Source organism: Castor canadensis, chromosome 1, assembly GCF_047511655.1.
Source record: "Castor canadensis chromosome 1, mCasCan1.hap1v2, whole genome shotgun sequence".
Taxonomy (NCBI): Eukaryota; Metazoa; Chordata; class Mammalia; order Rodentia; family Castoridae; genus Castor; species Castor canadensis.
The window spans coordinates 97,839,098-97,858,109 of record NC_133386.1 but is presented as its reverse complement, the minus strand read 5'-3'; the positions used below and the strand labels follow the sequence as shown (position 1 = coordinate 97,858,109).

The 19,012-nt window shown below is 35.8% G+C and overlaps 1 non-coding gene and 1 pseudogene across 1 annotated transcript; one reads left to right on the top strand and one right to left on the bottom strand.

The window, feature by feature from the left end:
* The first annotated feature begins 1,968 nt into the window (after positions 1-1,968).
* LOC141415778 (U1 spliceosomal RNA) lies at positions 1,969-2,128 on the top strand. Its single transcript, XR_012440732.1, has one exon. It is a non-coding gene; the product is annotated as a U1 spliceosomal RNA (small nuclear RNA).
* Positions 2,129-2,326: 198 nt separating this feature from the next.
* Positions 2,327-2,447, bottom strand: LOC141416708 (small nucleolar RNA SNORA51; annotated as a pseudogene).
* Between the last annotated feature and the right edge of the window lie 16,565 nt (positions 2,448-19,012).

Here is a 19,012-nt window from a genome sequence, read left to right as displayed (position 1 = left end):
CATGTGTAAGAATCCTGAATTTTCCCAATGAGGGCCTTCAATCATACAGATGCACTCTGCATAAGCACTTATGGTTTTAGAGTCCTGAGATTCTGTCATATTTTCATGCTGCTATTTAGCAATGCCCACTCTTATAGTGTAAGAGATAATGACCTTTTCATAAGCTTCCAAAGAGGTCTTCTGGCTCACACTTAGCTGCTTATTAATGGCCCTCAGTCAGCCATTAATAATCATTAGTTCTGTGTGTGAGCTTGACATGATGTAACAGTATCAGCCACCTCTGCTATTTTTACAGTCATTTATCCTCCTCCACATCTTTCAACTTCCTGAATGATTATTCCTGAATTATCAAATTTATAAATTATTTACGAGGAAAAATAGCCACTTATCAAGTAAGTTTTCTCTATAATCATTTTCAATGATTTCTCATTTTAGGTACTATACTAATGTATGCTTCTTTGATTTTATGTTTTCTGATTTAAATTATATAATTATCCAATTAAAAAAGCCATCAAATTTTTTTCTCACAATTCAAAAACTTCCAAGGAAAAGTTAGAGAATTCTGAATTTAAGTCTATGCTGCCAAAATTTAATTTGCTTTATTCTGGCTTTAATTGTTAGGGATAAACTTCAACACTTTCCTGTTTATAAGAATTTATCTTATTACATATAATTCACTAAAAGATACCAAAACAACGTATTGGTTTAGGAGATGAGTACAGTATTTGAGTATTTCAAGTACTTTTAGAACCAAAACTTAGAATATTATTTGATTAAAAATCTAATTACCATTATAGAAAACTTGATTAATTACAAAGGAGTTTTGAAAGGCTCAGATGTTTCTGAAGTTCAATGAACGTTAGGCAGCCAAAAGATAAAGTACATTCTGACATGCTTAATTTCCACTCAGTATCAGCCTTGCCATGACATTTTACAGTGCTTTTGACTTTATGCATGTAAGTTTAACAATCAATCAGAGCACCTGTTCTTTTGTCCAATTAGTTTTAGACACAAGTTTCAACTGTATCTCATAATGTAGTCCAATTACTTTTCTAATCTGTAAGTTTCTTACCAAAAACATGCTTGTTCCACAATGTGTGCTATTCCAATGTGTACTGGTGATTACATATGTATAATCAATGCAAATGCAAGTAGCATTATGTTCAATACTGAATGTTTTAACTGAATTTATGATTGCATTTACATCAATGTAACAATGTTGGCTATTGAAGGTCTAAAGCTTTATTTTGATTAATCAAATTTGAGGTAAAATTCAGATCTTTCACTGAGTCTTCTTGAGCCCCAGGATTGCTATATACTACTTATTTTAGACTATTATTATCTCAAATTATGTTTTGTTTATACTCTGTTTATTTATTTTATTTTCATGCTAATTTACTGGAACTTATTGATTTTCTTTAGTAACTTTTGCTCTTCTTTATTCTCTTGTAGTTTCCAAAAAGTTGGTCGATTTATCCTTTACACTAATTGTGAAGCTGGTGCAGTTATGTGTGTCTGTAGTCCCAGCTAATTGGGAGGCAGAGATTGGAGGCTCTCTTAAGCCCAGCAACTCAAGTCCAGCCTGGGCATTATAGAGAAATCCTTTGTTAAAAAATAATTATTATTTTTTAACTTGTTTAGAAATAGTAAAGCATAAATGGTGCATATATTATTTTTTCAAGGAATAGTGCATCAAACAGAAAGAGGGCTTAGAGTCAAAATAATTTGAAAATTAAAAACCAATTGAAGCTTACTTTTTGTACAAACAAGTTTTGTAATTATAAATACTTGTTTCGATTGTAAGAGATGAGCTTTCTTTCATTTTGAAATGCCTTATGTTGACAAATACTATGATTAACTACTATGTTAAATGTAACAACACATAATATTCATTTCAATTTCAGCAGTAGTACAATGTGAAAAGAAAAAGGTATAAAATTGAGGGAATGAATGTGGTACTGCTTTGACAAACTGTTCAAAAGAGAAATTTGTCTTTTAAAAATCTGTTTCCCAAGGCAAGGCTTATCCATTGCACTCTGGATGTGCTGAACCCTGCGATTTCCCCAAATGTGGGAAACTTGACTTCATAATTTGTGGTAGTGGGGGACTGCGTTCACCCTCTCCCCTAAAAAAAAAAAGAAAAAAATCTATCACTATTCGTATTGCTTTTAGTGTTATCTAGGTGAGATACAGATGCAGTAAAGTTCTAATTAAGTCTTGGGCTTGAGGCACGTTGCTAGTGATAGAACATACCTGTTTGGCAAGCTCAAAGCCCTGAGTTCAAACCTCAGTACCATCAAAGGAAAAAATTATTTTTTTTTCCATCCCAAGTCTTCCTATTCACTATGTAGACTGGGCACAGGGCCTGGACTGAGGTATATGTGAAATAGGTTTACTTTCTCTCCTCTTTCTATAAAGTAAAAACTAACTATATCTAACAGCAAATATATTTAGCTAGTTTCCTATCTGTCAATTTCTTTATATTGAAGCAATCTGATACTAGGTAATTTTAAAGCCATGTTTTTGTTTTTTTGTTTGTTTGTTTCATTTTTCAACACTTTAAAAACAAAAACAGAGGGAAAAGCCCGCATGCCCTGAAGTTAGGAAACCAGCTCTGTCCCAATTCAAATAGCATGAATAACAATAGAAAGCCATGGTTTAATCTCATATAAATTTTTTTTTCATTTATTCACATGTGTATACATTGTTTGGGTCATTTCTCCACCTTGCCCTCTTCTCCCACCTTTCCTCCCCTCCCCCCTCAGTTCCAGGCAGGTCCTGCTCTGCCCTTATCACTGATTTTGTTGAAGAAATGACATAAGCATAATAAGGAGGACAAAGCGTTTTTGCTACTTGAGTTAAGGATAGGTATACAGAGAGATTCCTACTATTGCTTTCATGCACCCATGTGTTACGACCCATGTTGACTCAACTCTAACTCAATGATCTTTACATTGGTTCCTAACCCCTGCTCATGAAAACCTCTGTCATTTTAAGGTTTCTGTATTAGTTCCTCTGGAGTGGGGACATCAAACGCTTTCATGTTTTGGATTTTCTACCTATTCCTATATCTACCATGTGTGCTCTCCCCTTGTCATGTGGTCTAGGGCATTTGCCCTAGATCTAAAGTCCATATATGAGGGAGAACATAGGATTTTTGGTCTTCTGAGACTGGCTGACCTCCCTCAGAATGATGTTCTCCTAATCCATCTATTTACCTGCAAATGATAAGATTTCATTCTTCTTCATGGCTGAGTAAAATTCCATTGTGTACAAGTACTACATTTTCTTGATCCATTTATCAATAGTGGGGTATCTTGGTTGTTTCCATAACTTGGCTATTATGAATAGCACTGTAATAATCATGGGTGTGCAGGTGACTCTGGAGTAACCTGTGTTGTATTCCTTTGGGTATATCCCCAGGAGTGGGATTGCTGGATCATATAGCAGGTGTATGTTTAGATTTTTAAGAAGTCTCCAAATTTTTTACCAGAGTGGTTGCACCTGCTTGCATTCCCACCAGCAGTGGATTAGGGTTCCTTTTTCCTCACATCCTCGCCAACACCTGTTGTTAGTGATTTATTTTTATTTTTATTTTATTTTATTTTATTATTCATATGTGCACACAAGGCTTGGGTCATTTCTCCCCCCTGCCCCCACCTCCTCCCTTACCACCCACTCCACCCCCTCCCTCTCCCTCCCACCCCTTCAATACCCAGCAGAACCTATTTTGCCCTTATTTCTAATTTTGTTGTAGAGAAAGTATAAGCAATAATATGGTGTTTTTGATGATGGCTATTCTAACAGGGGTGAGGTGGAATCTTAGTGTGGTTTTGATTTGCATTTCCTTTATGGCCAGATATGGTGAACATTTTTTTATGTGTCTTTTGGCCATTTGATTTTCTTCTTTTGAAAAAGTCTACTTAGTTCAGTTGCTCATTTCTTAATGGGTTCATTGATTTTAGGAGAGTTTGATTGCTTAAGTTTCTTGTATATTCTGGTTATCAGTCCCTTGTCTGATATATAGATGGCAAATATTTTCTCCCACTAAGTGGGTGGTCTCTTCAGTTTAGAATCCATTTCTTTTGTTGTGCAGAAACTTTTTAATTTTATGAAGTATAGTTTATTCATCCTTTCTCTTAGTTGCTGGGCTGCTGGGGTTCTATTGAGGAAGTCTTTGCCTATACCTATTAGTTCCAGAGTGTTTCCTGCTCCTTCCTATAGTAACTTCAAAGTTTCAGGTCTGATATTTAGGTCCTTGATACATTTCGAGTTGATACTAGTACAGGAGGACAAACATGGATCTAGTTTCAGTTTCTTGCAGATAGGTACCCACTTTTCCCAGTAATATTTGTTGAAGAGGCTGTCTTTTCTCTATCATATATTTTTGGAGCCTTTGTCAAAAATGAGGTGGGCATAGTGGTGTGGATTCATATCCTGGTCCTCTATTCTGTTCCACTGGTCTTCATGTATGTTTTTGTGCCAGTGCCATGCTGTTTTTATTGCTATTTCTTTGTAATATAGTTTGCAGTCAGGTATTGAGATACCTCCAGCATTGCTCTTTTTGCTGAGTATTGCCTTGGCTATTGACTGTCTCTTGTGTTTCCAAATGAACTTTAGGGTAGATTTTTCAATCTTTGTAATGAATGTCATTGGGATTTTGATGGGAATTGCATTAAACATATAGATTGCTTTCGGTAGTATAGCCATTTTTACTCTGTTGTTTCTACCGACCCATGAGCATGGGAGGTCTTTCCATCTTCTGTAGTATTCCTTGTTGTCTTCTTCAGGTGTTTGTAATTCTCTTTGTAGAGGTTATTTACATCTTTTGTTAAATTAACTCCTAGTTATTTGATTTTTTTAAGGCTATTGTAAATGGAATTGTTGCCATGTATTCCTTCTCAGTTTGTTCATTGTTGGTGTATAGAAAAGCTCATGATTTTTGTGTATTGATTTTGTATCCTGCCACCTTGCTGTAGTTGTTTATGGTGTCTAAGAGTTTTTGTGTAGAGTTTTTTGGGTCTTTAAGGTATAGGATCATATAGTCTGCAAATAAGGATATTGTGACAGTTTCTTTACCTATTTGTATTCCTTTATTTCATATTGCTAAATTGCTCTGGCTAGAAATTCTAGTACTATGTTGAATAGGAGTGGAGATAGAGGGCATATTGTCTCATTCCTGATTTTAGGGGAAATGACTTCAGTTTTTCACTGTTAAGTATGATGTGGGCTGTAGGTTTGTCATAAATAGCCTTTACAATGTTGAGGTATATTATTTCTATTCCTAGTGTTCTTAGAGCTTTTATCATGAAGTGGTGTTGGATCTTGTCAAAGGCTTTTTCTGCATCTATTGAGATGATCAAGTGGTTTTTGTCTTTGCTTCCATTGATATGCTTTATTAGATTTATAGATTTGTGTATGTTGAACAACCCCTGCATCCCTGGGATGAAGCTGACTTTGTCATGGTGAATGATCTTTCTGATGTGCCATTATTTTATTGAGGAATTTTGCATAGATATTCATTAAGGAAATTGGCCTGTAGTTCTCCTTTTTGGAAGTGTCTTTGTCTGGTTTGGGCTGAGAGTAATATTGGCTTCATAAAATGAGTCAGGCAGTGTTCCTTCCCTTTCTATTTTGTGGAACAGTTTAAGGAGGGTTGGTGTCAGTTCTTCTTTAAAAGTCTGATAGAATTCAGCAGTGAATCCATCAGGTCCTGGACTTTTCTTTTTTGGGAGACTCTTGATGGCAGCTTCAATTTCTTTTTGTTTTATAGATCTATTCAGGTGATTAATATCCTCTTGGTTCAGTTTTGGGTGGTTGTAAGTTTCTAGACAGCTGTCTGTTTCTTAGACATTTTCAAATTTATTAAAGTATAGGCTCTTGAAGTACTCTCTGATGATTTTCTGGATTTCTGTGGTCTTTGTTTTTATCTCTCCTTTTGTATTTCTGATTTTACTGATTTGAGTTTTTTCTCTCCTCATTTTAGTCAGATTTGCCAGGGATCTGTCAATTTTATTTATTTTTTCAAAGAATCAGTTTTTTGTTTCATTGATTCTTTGTAATTTTTTTTTTGTTTCTAGTTCATTGATTTCATTTCTTATTTTAATTAGTTCTTTACTTCTGCTTGTTTTGGGATTTGCTTATTCTTGTTTTTCTAGGAGTTTGAGCCGTACTGTTGAGTCGTTTATTTGAGATCTTTCTGTCCTTTTAATATATGTGCTCATGGCTATAAACTTTCTTCTTAGGACTGCCTTTGCTGTGTCCCATATGTTCTGGTAGGTCATGTTTTCATTTTCATTAACCTCCAGGAGCCTTTTAATTTCCTCTTTTATTTCATCAATGACTCATTTGTCATTGAGCAATGTGTTGTTCAGTTTCCAATTGTTTACGTGTTTTTGTTGTTGATTCTAGTTTTAATGCATTGTGGTCAGATAGAATGCATGGAATTGTTTCTATTTTCTTATATTTGCTGAGGCTTGCTTTATTTATGCCTTTAAATATGATCAATTTTGGATAACGTTCCATGGGCTGCTGAGAAGAATGTATATAGTATAGAAGTTGGATGAAATATTCTGTAGACATAAGCTAGGTGCAGTTGATCTATGGTGTGATTTAGTTCTATGATTTCTTTATTGATTTTTTGTTTGGATGACCTAGCTACTGGTGATGGGGGGTATTAAGTTCTCCCACTACCACTGCATTGGAGTTATATATGTTTAAGGTCCTTCAGAGTATGATTGATGAAATTGGGTGCATTGACATTGGGTGCATAAGGTTGATAATTGTTATTTCCTTTTGGTGTACTTCCCCTTTTATTAGTATGGAGTGTTCTTCTTTATCTCGTTTGATCAATGTAGGTTTGAAGTCTACTTTGTCTGAGATAAGTATTGCTACCCCTGCCTGTTTTGGGGGACCATTGGCTTGGTAAATCTTCTTCCAGCCTTTCACTCTCAGCCAGTGCTTATTTCTGTCAATGACGTTGTTCTCCTGGAGGCAGCAGATTGTTGGATCTTCCTTTTTAATCCAGTTTGCCAGTCAGTGTCTTTTGATGGGGGAATTTATTCCATTAACATTCAGTGTTATTATTGATATATGTGTGGTAATCCCTGTCATTTAGTTGTCTTTATTGATTAAAGGTTTGATTGTGTGTAGCTGAATCAATGTTACTCTCTACTTTCTTGCCTTTTCTTCTCCTGTGGTTTGGTACTGCCTGCCCTGTTGTAGTTTTATTTGCTTTCACTTTCTGTGTGCAGAATTCCTTGAAGAATCTTTGGTAGTGGTGGCTTGGTGGTCATATATTGTTTTAGTTTCTGCTTATCATGGAAGACTATCATTGTTCCATCTATTTTGAATGATATTTTTGCTGGATAGAGTATCCTAGGGTTGAAGTTATTTTCATTCAGTGCCTGGAAGACCTCACTCCATGCTATTTTTGTTTTACGGTTTCTGTTGAGAAATCTGCTGTTGATTTTGATTGGTATACCTTTGTATGTTATTTTTTTTTCTCTCTTATAGCCTTCAATATTCTTTCTCTAGTCTCTGTACTATATCATGGGGTAGTTCTATTCTGGTCAGGTCTGTTTGGTGTTCTATCAGCTTCCTGTACCTGAATGAGCATAGTTTTCTCTAGATTTGGGAAATTTTCTATTATTATTTTGTTGACTATTACACATTCCTTTTGCTTGCACCTCTTCTCCTTTTTCATTGCCCATGATTCTCAGTTTTGGTATTTTGATGGAGTCAGTGACTTCTTGCATTTTCTTTTCACAGGTCTTGAGTTGTTTAACTAATAGTTCTTCAGTTTTTCCTTTAATTGCCATTTCATCTTCAAGTTCTGGGATTCTGTCTTCTGTTTGTTCTATTCTGCTGGAATGGCCTTGCATTTTGTTATTTTGTTTTGTATTTCTCTTTCATTTTTTTTTCTGAGGTTTTCCATATCGTGGGTTACTTCCTGCTTAATATTGTTGATTTTTGCCCTTATTTTATATATCTCTCTGTTTATGGTGGTCTCAGTTTCAGTTTGGCATTTATTTAAGGCTTCTATGATTTCATTTATTTGTTTCTGTGTTTTCTCATATTCTTTGTTTTTGTTGTCTTGGAACTTCTTGAGTGCTTCCTGTATGTTTTGGTTGACCTTTTCTAGTAACATCTCCAATTAATTCTCATTGATTACTTGTAGGATTTCTTCTTTCAGAGTGTTCTTGTGGGCTTCGTTGGGTTCCTTGGTATAATTTATCTTTGTTTTGTTGGAGTCTGGATAACGGTATCCATGTTCCTCATTTTGCTCTACATACTGTACTAATTTATTTTTGAGGGGAGAATGGTTTCCCTCCCTTTTTCTTCTTCCCATATTTCCACTAGGTTCTGCTTCTATCCCTGGACTATGTGTAATTTAGTGTTAGCTGGGTAACAATATTAATACTAACAAAACCAAGAGAGAAGGATAAAAAAGACAAAGAAATGGAAAGATAAAAGAAAGAGAAAAGAGAGAAGAGAAGAGAGGAAAAGAGAAAAGAAAAAACATGGGAGAGATGGTGGGTGATTAAACATCAAACCAGGCAGCAAATCCCTTTAAAGAAGGGGGAAAAAAATTCACCAATTCTGGAACAGTAGAATTGCAGTCTTAGTTGTTGTGATGTTACTCCTCTAGCATCCGGACCTGTCTATGTGTGTCTCTTAGGAAGGTTGAGAGCCCTCCTGTGGAGGGTGGCAGGTAGATGGGGTCCCATGGGCCTACAGGTGGAGGCCTTTTGAGGCAAACTAGCCAGCCTTTGTACCGTGGGCCTGGCATGCCTGAAGGGTGCAGGCTGGTGGAGTGGAGATCCTGCATGTCTGTGGATTGCCAGCTTGGCAGGCTTTATGGGCATGGTCCTGGCGGAGATTGTGCAGGCCTGAGAAGACATGAAGGGCGCAGCCCAGCAGAGATTGTGAATGTCTGTGGCTCACAGCTTGGCAGGCTTTGGGGGCCTGGCTCGGTGGAGAGAGATCGTGCAGGACGATGCAGACCTGTGAGGTGAGGCCAAGCAGAACGGAGATCGGGTGTGTGTGTATCTCCAGCATGGAAGGGCTTAGGGGCGCAGGCTTGCAGAGTGGATATTGTGCAGGCCTGTGCAGGCCTTGGGGAGCACAGCCCAGTGGAATGGAGATCATGCATGTGTGGATCTCTGGGATGGCAGGCCATGGGAATGTGGCTCAGGAGAGCGGAGATCCTGCAGGCCTGTGCAAGCCTGAAGGGTGTGGCCCAATGGAGTGGATATTAGTTCAGGCCTGTGCAGACATGCAGGGTGTGGCCCGGCAGAACAGAGATTGTGTGTGGGGATCGCCAGTGTTGCAGACCGTGGGGACATGGCCCGGCAGATCATGAATGTCTGTCCATCCCCAGCTTGGCCAGCTTTAAGGGCTCATTTGGCGTAGGTTGTGCAGGTCTGAGTGGTGGGGGTTTGGGGTAGCACGGCCCTGGCGGGGCTAAGGAGCAGGGCTGGAGGATCAGAGGTGCCACAGCATGTGGGACAGTGGCTCCACGGGCCTATGTGGCAGAGGGGGCTTGGTGTGCAATGCAGCTTGGCATTCAATGCCAGCTGTTCTTTTAGTATATTTGGCCTAGAGAAGCCTTCCAATAGCTAAGGGTTCAGAGTGCTGATGTTTCAGCTCTCCCTGGTGCTTTACCTCAGTGGAGAGTGTCTCCAGCCTCTCGGCAAAGTCCCTGGATCATGGAAGTCAGGAGGTCTGTGGCTGTGTCCTGGTCGCCATCTTGGATTCTCCCCATATAAAATTCAAAGCCATGTTAAAAAACAAAAGGTTTCTCCAAATCTACTTCAGGCTCTGCTAAATTGGATTCACTAACTCAATGGTCACCAAACCAGATGATTAATGATTTGTACATACCATTTTGCTGTTCTTTCACCTACCATAGTTATGAATTTTCTGAAATTTATACAATTTAAAATATTTTGCCCAAAGGTCAATGCATAGTAAATAATGTTTACTTTGCTTAAAACCTATACTAATTCTGTTATACTCTACTATCTCTACTACCATACTCACTTTTCACTTAAGAGCAAAATTCAAAATATCAGCAGGCATTAGGTAGTCTGTGTACTGAGGTGGCTGTGCTCATCTCCTTTCCACAATCACTAACTTTTGTTGTAGATTGAAGACCATAGCACAGCTTGATTCTGTGGAACATGACTTGAACAGCTTTTACTATAATGAAAGTGTGGTTCTAAGATTTGACATGGCACACAAATATTCAGCTTCTAAAAATAAGCTGAGCAAAGTAATGAAGCCAAGCTATGTTCTTAATTTCACACAAGTATAAAATAAAAGAAAGATAAACTGGTCAAGTATTTAAATAAACCCCAAGTCAATAGTCATTTTTAACTCAGTTTTATCATAATGGAAATGGATCAATTCAGTAGCTGTCTATTAACACTGGAATACTGTGTTTGGAAGTCAGATAAGTCAACCTTACCAGTTTTCCTTTCCAAAAGCTTATTATGGTCTATTTATGTGTGAGTCCTCCCTGAACACACACACATTCATAAGTGCACATGCATGCATACACATACCTCCACACCTCTGCTGTGATGTGAGACCTATCATGCTATTCAAGTCATTTACACAATGACTTGATCCACTGCCTTCCTTCTGAAAATTGAACCATTTCATGTTAATATACTTATCTCAGTTGCACAGTGTCATTTTACTAAAACCTTCCACTTTAACATTTTTTGACCATATTTTTCTAAAATCCATTCACTGTAACTCAAATCGTGACTATGTTCCCCAAATAGCATTTATTTTTGAAAAATCAAAAGAAAGTGAATTCTACATGTTCTGACCACAAAAATATAAGTACGTGAAGTAATGAGTATTTTAATGAGCTTAATTGAGTTATCCCACAATATATACCTACTTCAAAACATCATATACAGGATAAATATACACATTTTTTATTTGTCATTTAAAAAATAACAACTGCTGAAAATCTCAGAATTACTTTTCAATTGTGGCACAGCTTGCCCTCACTGGTACTTGCTCCACATCATTTAATACTCTAATTATCCCTAAATCTAGGTGTTCTTAAATGAAAAAATGAAAATCCATTTCTTGGGTTTTAGGGGATTATACAACCCCTGAATTCTCTTTTATGTTGATTGTTGATCTCTCTCTCTCGCTCTCTCTTTTTCGCCTTCCCTCCCTCCCTTTTTCCCTCCCTTCTTTCCTTCCTCCCTTCCTTCTTTCCTTCCTTCCTTCCTTCTTCCTTCCTTCCTGGTACTTCTTGCTAGTCAGGTCCTCTACCATTTGAGCCATACCCTCCAACTTTTTTTCCTTTGGTTATTTGGTAGATAAGGTCTTTCTTTTTGCCCAGGCCAGACTGGATCACCACCCACCTATTTTAGGTTTCCCACAGTAGCAGGGATGACAGGTGTGCACCAACAGGGCCAGCTTTCTTTTTTTCCTTTACATGAAGTTTCACAAACATTTTTGCCCAGGCTGACTGAGAATCACAATCCTTTAGCTCTCACTTTTCCACATAGTTGACAGATTGTACACTACTGTGCCCAGCTATTGGTTGAGATGGGGGTCTCATTAACTTTTTCCCTAGCTGGCCTTCAACAGCAATTCTCCTGATGTCAGTCTACTGAGCATCTAAGATTACAGGTGTGAGTCACTGGCTCCCCACTGCCTAATTCCTTAGCCTCATTTTGCACAAAACAAAGCCTAAATTTAATCTGCAATGATTTCCTGAAGAAGGTGAATGCAGTATTGAGAAACACAAGTGTAACCACTTCCCTCATTTGATGCAAACGCATGCCAATGTAGCTGGCCATTCTATGTATAGGCTTCCTCATCCCTTTACCACCTTCCACAGATGGCTTCCACACTGTGATTCTTGTTTCTGCCTGCTTCCACATCCTTACCCTGGATCCAGTATTGCTTACATTGCAAGTAGGATTCATGTCAGCCTTTCAAATGGATTCCAAAACAAACTGTAGGTACACTCTAGATCTGTTCTACCTAATACAGTAGCCATTAGTCACTGGTGATAGCTGAATTTAAATTTAAATTAATTAAAATTAAATAAAATTGAAAAGTGGATCCCCAGTCACACTAATTACATTATCCTTGCATAAATTTCTATTGTGCAGTACTACTCTGGATTCTGTCAATCACTTTAACCTTGAAATTATAAATTTGAATGTTTTGTTTTTGGACCACATGTTTTATTCTTCTTCATTTTTAGCCACCTTTTTACTACATCACATGTCATATTTTATGAGTTCAGACCTAGAATGGTCCTTAACATATTTAATTTTTTAGACTTCTCTTGATTTCACATACTTCTCCATTTAGACTTGAGTTTATGGTAACAATTAATTCAAACAAATAATCAATATTTTTTTATCAATAGTATACTTGGAGCTTGATAATTAATGCATAAATATATAGTAGCCAATAAAACAGAAGAGATTGCCTGGTTCTCATAGAGTTCATAATATAGCAAATAGAAATAGATAACAAATATAAAAATAAATAAGCATAAAAGTAAACATATAAAAAGATGATGAAGTATATAATACCAGAAAAATTTAAAAGCACAGTGGGATTTATTTTGGGGGTGAGCTATGCTGATGTTTTTTAAAATAGTGTTCAAAGGAAATGTGAAGCTCAGTGGTTAGACAACACTTAAAGAATCCTCATCTTTTCTGGTAGTTTCATTGTATGGTTACTCAGATAAGGTGATTTTCATTGGTTAAAACTCAGAGTTGAGATTATTAAATATGATATATTTCTAATTTGCTGGCTCAGAAGCAAGCGATTGACACTGGTAGATCCCCTTGCCAGAGTGTGTTTGCTGAAAGTTGTCACTGGATGATAACACAGATTCTTATGGCTGCACATCACCATGAACACACCAACCTTTCCTCATGTTTTAGAAACTTAAATTCTCTGACAAAAGGAATAAGTTATGATTGCTGGAAGATGCTTCTCTATTGGCTTCTCACATGTATGCATCATCTCACACAGGCATTGAGGCTTTGGCTAAGCGTGCTTGCTATCGTTTCCAAAAGCATATAGCAAGCAAACTTAGTAACAGAGACTATCTTTCTCCAGGGCAACAGGAACAAATGCTTGTCCTCTAAAATAAAAAAAATAATTTCTCTTACTAGGTCAAATATGTTTAGACCTGGCTGTGATCTTTAAAATATTAGGGGTTCTGTAATATTGGGTATATTTGTTGGTTTAGACACAAACCTACTGTATGTGCTGTATCCAGGCAGGCCTCTTTCACAAGGATGTGAAGTTTAAATTGAATCTATTTTCTCCTTTCTTGATTTCACTGGTCAAAACATTTTTTTAAATGTGCAGTGAGATTTTTCGCTACAAAACTGTAAATTTAGATATATGGTTTACTTCTTTCTGGTCAATTCCCATTCTCTTTTCCTGTTAAGTTTCCTAAGCCAAACACCTTATTTTTCCATGATCCCTTTATCAAATTTAATCCTGAAAAAAAAGAGAACTCAAGGTTTTGGGGGATCAAAATTTATGCTATTTGGAACTTTGTTTTAAGAAAAATAATCTAAAATTATACAGAAAGACTTGTAACAGGCCTATGAGATTGAGGACCCCTCAAGCTTAGGGTTCATTATCTTCACCCTGAATCTCTGCTGCTGCATGGCGCGATGCTGCCTGCCATGCTGTTTTGATAAAAGGCGGAAGAAGAAACAACTGTATACTGCCTGATTACTCAAAGATAAAGCACATATTTTCAATTTGTATGTATATTTTTTATGTTATATCACTGTGGTTTAATATAACCTGTAATAATAGTACTGCTTTTAAACTATTTTTATACAAGTTATCAAAAACTTCTTAATTTTCAGTAAGCCATTTCTCAGGCCTTAAACTATTTATGTTCACCACTAGCAAATGCTTCTTTTGCAAGTGGAATTGGGAGCAATATTACCCTGGAAGTTTTCTGAAATCTAGCATTTATAGAGAAGGCTGTCCGGGCGAACTTTGTGGATAAACATGAACTATGAGCAGGAAGCTGATTTTGAAATTTAAAAAGAAAGCCTCAATATGTGTCATGACAAGTATCCTACTTAATGACATGCCTCTGCTGGCTGCCCTTCCATTGGCACTCCTGCTATCTCTCCCTCCATGTCTAACATTTAATGGATTCCTTACTAGATTTAGCCTAATCTCTCCCAGCCCCTGTGGTACTGGGGATTGAACACAAGGTCTCCAGTTTGTTAGGCAATTGCTCTACCACCTGAGCTACATTCTTATTTCTTTTATTGGTACCAACCAATTTGTTTTATTTTTGTGATTGGGTCTTACTAACTTTGACCAAGAATAGCCTTTAACTTGCCATCCTCCTGCCTTTGCCTCATCCCCAAGTAGATAACTGGGATTACAGGTAGGTGTGGTAGCTAGACTAATCTCTTCATAATGCATCCTCCTCAATGATACTATAACATTGCTGTATTGTTTACACTTCTAAGCAAATTTATATAACAAGCTTTCTCTTTCTGAGAATTCTCTAACTCCATTTCTCTGGCTATTGACTGGTTACTTATCCTTTAATATAAATTTTAAATATCCTGTACTCTAAGTAAATGTTTCCTTTGACTCTAGTTGAGCAAGCACTTCTTACTGCTAGATCACGGTGATGTAACACTGAGATGGCATTTATCTTTCTGTGTCTTACAATGCATGGACTATGGATTTATTTATGTACCCTTTCATTTTGACCTTACTATAGTTAGAGGTTATCTCTTTTTTATATCTATGTCATTAATGTCCTGGTCACTTCTTTCTTAGTACAACATAGTTACCCAACATTATCCAACAAGTAAATTTAGTGTATGTGTGATATTTATTTCACATGAACTTTCATTATGTTTTTAGTTTAGTATCAGACTTTAGGACAATGAGGGCTGATACTGTGTTATTAATTTCAAATATCTGACACTAACTAACCCCTAACTAACCTCATACTTCCCTAGCAATACATGAAGTGAATTGGTAAATGAGAAGTCAGAAATTATAATCACATGTAACTCATTTATTTTTAAATAAGGCATTGAAACTTATTTAAAGATACCACTAAAAATAGAAAAAGTCTATTTTAGAAAATATGATAGAAATAGCCTCAGTAATACTTACATTCATAAGTAACTCATAAACTCAGCACATTTATACTATTTTATGTGTAATAAATTAATTGTAGTAGAATGAAACTAGAAGAAAGTGTAGTTTTTTTTCCTCCTACAAGAAATGTAAGTATTTGAGGACTTTACTGTGACTTTTACATATATGCTTACAATATACCTACATTAGATTTACCCCCTCCATCATTCCACACATCTCTCTCCCTCCCTTCTTAAAACAATTTTAACAGATTTAATCATTCTATTTTCATAATGGTAAACAAAGTACATCCACCATATTTGCCTTCCTTCACCCTTTTTGCTTATCCTCCTCCTCCTCCTAGTACCCAGCCATGGACAGGACCCATTTTACCTTCCTGTCTTTAATTTTTTAAGTATCTATGAATTGTTCAAAGTGGTTTCATCATGGTATTTCATACACGCATATTTTGTACTTTAATTAGATTTACCCCTTCTATTAATTACTCTATCTCCCATATTCCACAATTAATTAAAAAACCTTCAGTGTATTTCTTTGTGCAATCTAGTGACAATTCCTTTGCTGTATGGAAGCTTTTTAGTTTTATGCAGTCTCATTTATGAATCCCTTCTCTTAATTACTGAACTACAGTGCTCTGTTAGGAAGTTATTGCCTGTGCTTATGTGATCCAGTGTTTTCCCTACCCTTTCCTGCATTAGTTTCATAGTTTTAGATCATAGATTAAGATCTTTGAATCCATATGGAATTAGTGCTAGTATAGGGTGAGAACCTGGGATCTGGTTCTACATGTGGATATCCAGTTTTTATAGCATCATTTGTTAAAGTGCATATTTTTCTCCAATATATGTTTTGGGCTCATTTGTTAAAAGTTAATGACTGTAGCTATGTGGGTTTGTGTCTGTTATTCTGTTCCATTGGTGTTCATGTCTGTTTTTGTGCCAGTACCATGCAGTTTTTATCACTATGGCTAGGTAATATAGTTTGAAATCAGGAATTGTGATACTTCCATGTTTCTTGCTTTGCTCAGGACTGCTTTGTCAATACAAGGTCTTTTGCGCTTTCACATTAACTTTAGGAATGTATTTTCTATCCCTGTAAAGAATGTCATTGGAATTTTGATGGGGATTGCATTGAACATACACATTGCTTTTTTAGTATAGCCATTTGCAAAATATTGATTCTGTGGATCCAAGAATGTGGGATAATTATTCATCATCTCATATCTTCTTTGATTTCTTTCTTCATTGATTCTTATTTTTCATTGTAAAAATATTTCACTTCCTTCATTAAATTCATTCCTACATATTTATTTTAATGCTACTCTGAATGGAATTGCTTTCTGATTTCTTTTTCAGTCTGTTCATTGTTGGTGTATAGAAATGCTACTGATTATTATATATGGATTTTGTATCCTGCTACTTTTATATAAGACCTAAGAGTTTTCTGGGAAGTTTTTTAGGATAATTAAGTATAAGATCACATCATCTTCAAATAAAGATAATTTGACTACTTCCATCCCTATTGAATCCCTTGTATTTCTTTTTCCTGTCTTATTGATCTGGCTAGGAGTTTCAGTATTATGTTGAAAAAAAATGAGGAGATTGGACACCATTTTCTCAATTCTGATTTTAGAGGAAATGGTTTCAGTTTTTCAGTTTAGTATGATGTTGGCTATATGTTTGTCATGTACGGCCTTTATCATTCTGAGGTATGCTACTTCTATTCTATTTTCTTCAGAGCTTTTATCAAGAAAGGATGTTGAATTTTGCTGAAGGGTTTTTCTGCATCTATTTAGAAAATTATGTGATTTTTATCTTTGTTCTGTATGTATATTATAATACATTTATTGATTTTCATATTTTTAACCATCCTTGCATCCCTAGAATGAAACTTATTGATCAAGTTATATGATCTTATTTTTGGATTTGATTTACACAAATTTTATTGAGGACTTTTGCAGGGATATTGGCTTATAACTTTCATTTTTGGATGAGTCTTTACCTGCTGTTGGTATTAAATTAATATTGACATTATAGAATGACTTTGGTAGTATTCCTCCACTTTGTAATTTTTGGAATAGTTTGAGAAGCATTGATGTTAGTTCTTTAAAGGTCTGTAAGAATTTGCTCCTTCCAGATTTGGCTCTTCCTTTTTTGGGAAGATCTTTATAACTGTTTCAATCTTATTACTCATTATAGATCTCTTTAAATTGTTTATTTCCTTTGGGTACAATTTTGGCTGGTCATAGGTGTTGAGCATTTTATCAATCTTTTCTTGATTTCCCAGTTTGCTGGAGTACACATTTTCCAAATATTCCAGTAGGATCTGAATTTCAATAGTATCTTTCATAATATTCCCTTTTTCATCTCTTATTTTATTAGTTTGGTTGTTCTTTCTTCTAGTTAGTTTGTCTACAGGTTTGCTGATCCTGTTTGGCATTTCAAAAAAACAATTTTTTGTTTTAATCCTCCTTTTATTCTTCATTTCATTTATTTCTGCTGCAATTTTTATAATTTCTTTCCATCTACACTTGAGATTGGCTTGTTCTTGTTTTTCTAAGACTTTGAAGTGCATCAAGAGAGTATTTATTTAAGATCTCTTTAGTTTTTTGATGCAGACACTCATGCTTATAAACTTCCCCCTTAAGACTGACTGCCTGTGCTTTGTCCCAGAGGTTCTGATAAATTATGTACTCATGTTCATTTCTATCTAAGAATTTCTTAATTTCTCCCATTCTTTCATCAATGGTCAATTGATCATTCAAAAGCATTATTTGATCTCCATGTGTTTTAATTGTTTTTGTGATTTTCTTTGCCATTTATTTATAATTTTATTTCATTGTTGCCTGTTAGAATACAGATATTATTTCAATTTTTTTGTACTTAATAACATTTGCTTTATGACCACTATGTGATCTATTTTGGAGAAAGTTCCTTGGGCAGGTGGGAGAAATATGTGATCTGTGGGTTAGGATGGAATACTCTATAAATGTCTATTAAAACTGTCAATTTTGTTGTTTAGTTCTAGGATATCTGTTAATTTTTTTTCTCCAGATGGTCTGTATATCTCTGTATGAGAGTGCTATGTTGTGATCTCTCACTATTATTGTAACTGGACCTATTTATTTTCTTTTTCATTGAAAAGCTTTTTTTTCATTTATTCACATGTGCATACATTGTTTGGGTCAACATGGGTCGTAACGCAGGGGGCAGAGTGGACCTGTTTCTTTATGGTGAGAAGCATTTTTGTTGGTGAACCTGGGCACAAGTTTAGCACACATATATCTAGAATCATTGTGTCATCTTCCTGAATTGTTCAATTTATTCTTTGTTTTTTGATTGATTTTTGCATAAAATTTGCTGTGTCTTATATGAGAATAGCTACTCTTGCTTGCTTTTGAGTTCTGCATGCTTGGTATCTTTTTTTATCCTTTAACTCATAGTTTGTGAGTGCCTTTGGTGTGTTTCTTGTAGACAACAATTTGTTGGATCTTTCTTTTTGATCCAATCAGACATTCTGTGTCTTTTGATACAAGAGTTAAATCCTTTTACATTTAGGGTTTGATTAAGAGGTATTTACTGATTCCTGTGTTTCTGACTTTTTTCTTCTTTCTTTCCTTGATTGAGTTTTGTGTTCATCATCTTTATTCATTGTTCATCTTCAGATTTTACTGGATTGCTAAGTTAGTCATGCTTGATACTTTTCTTCTTTTCATGAGTTCATCACTTCCTGTTTTGATTTTTGTTCTGTCCTGCCCTCTTATGTTTGTTATTGCTTTTCTTCCTCAGTGTGTAAAATACTCCCTTGAGTATCTTCTGTAATGAGGCTTGGTTGACATGAACTGTGTTAG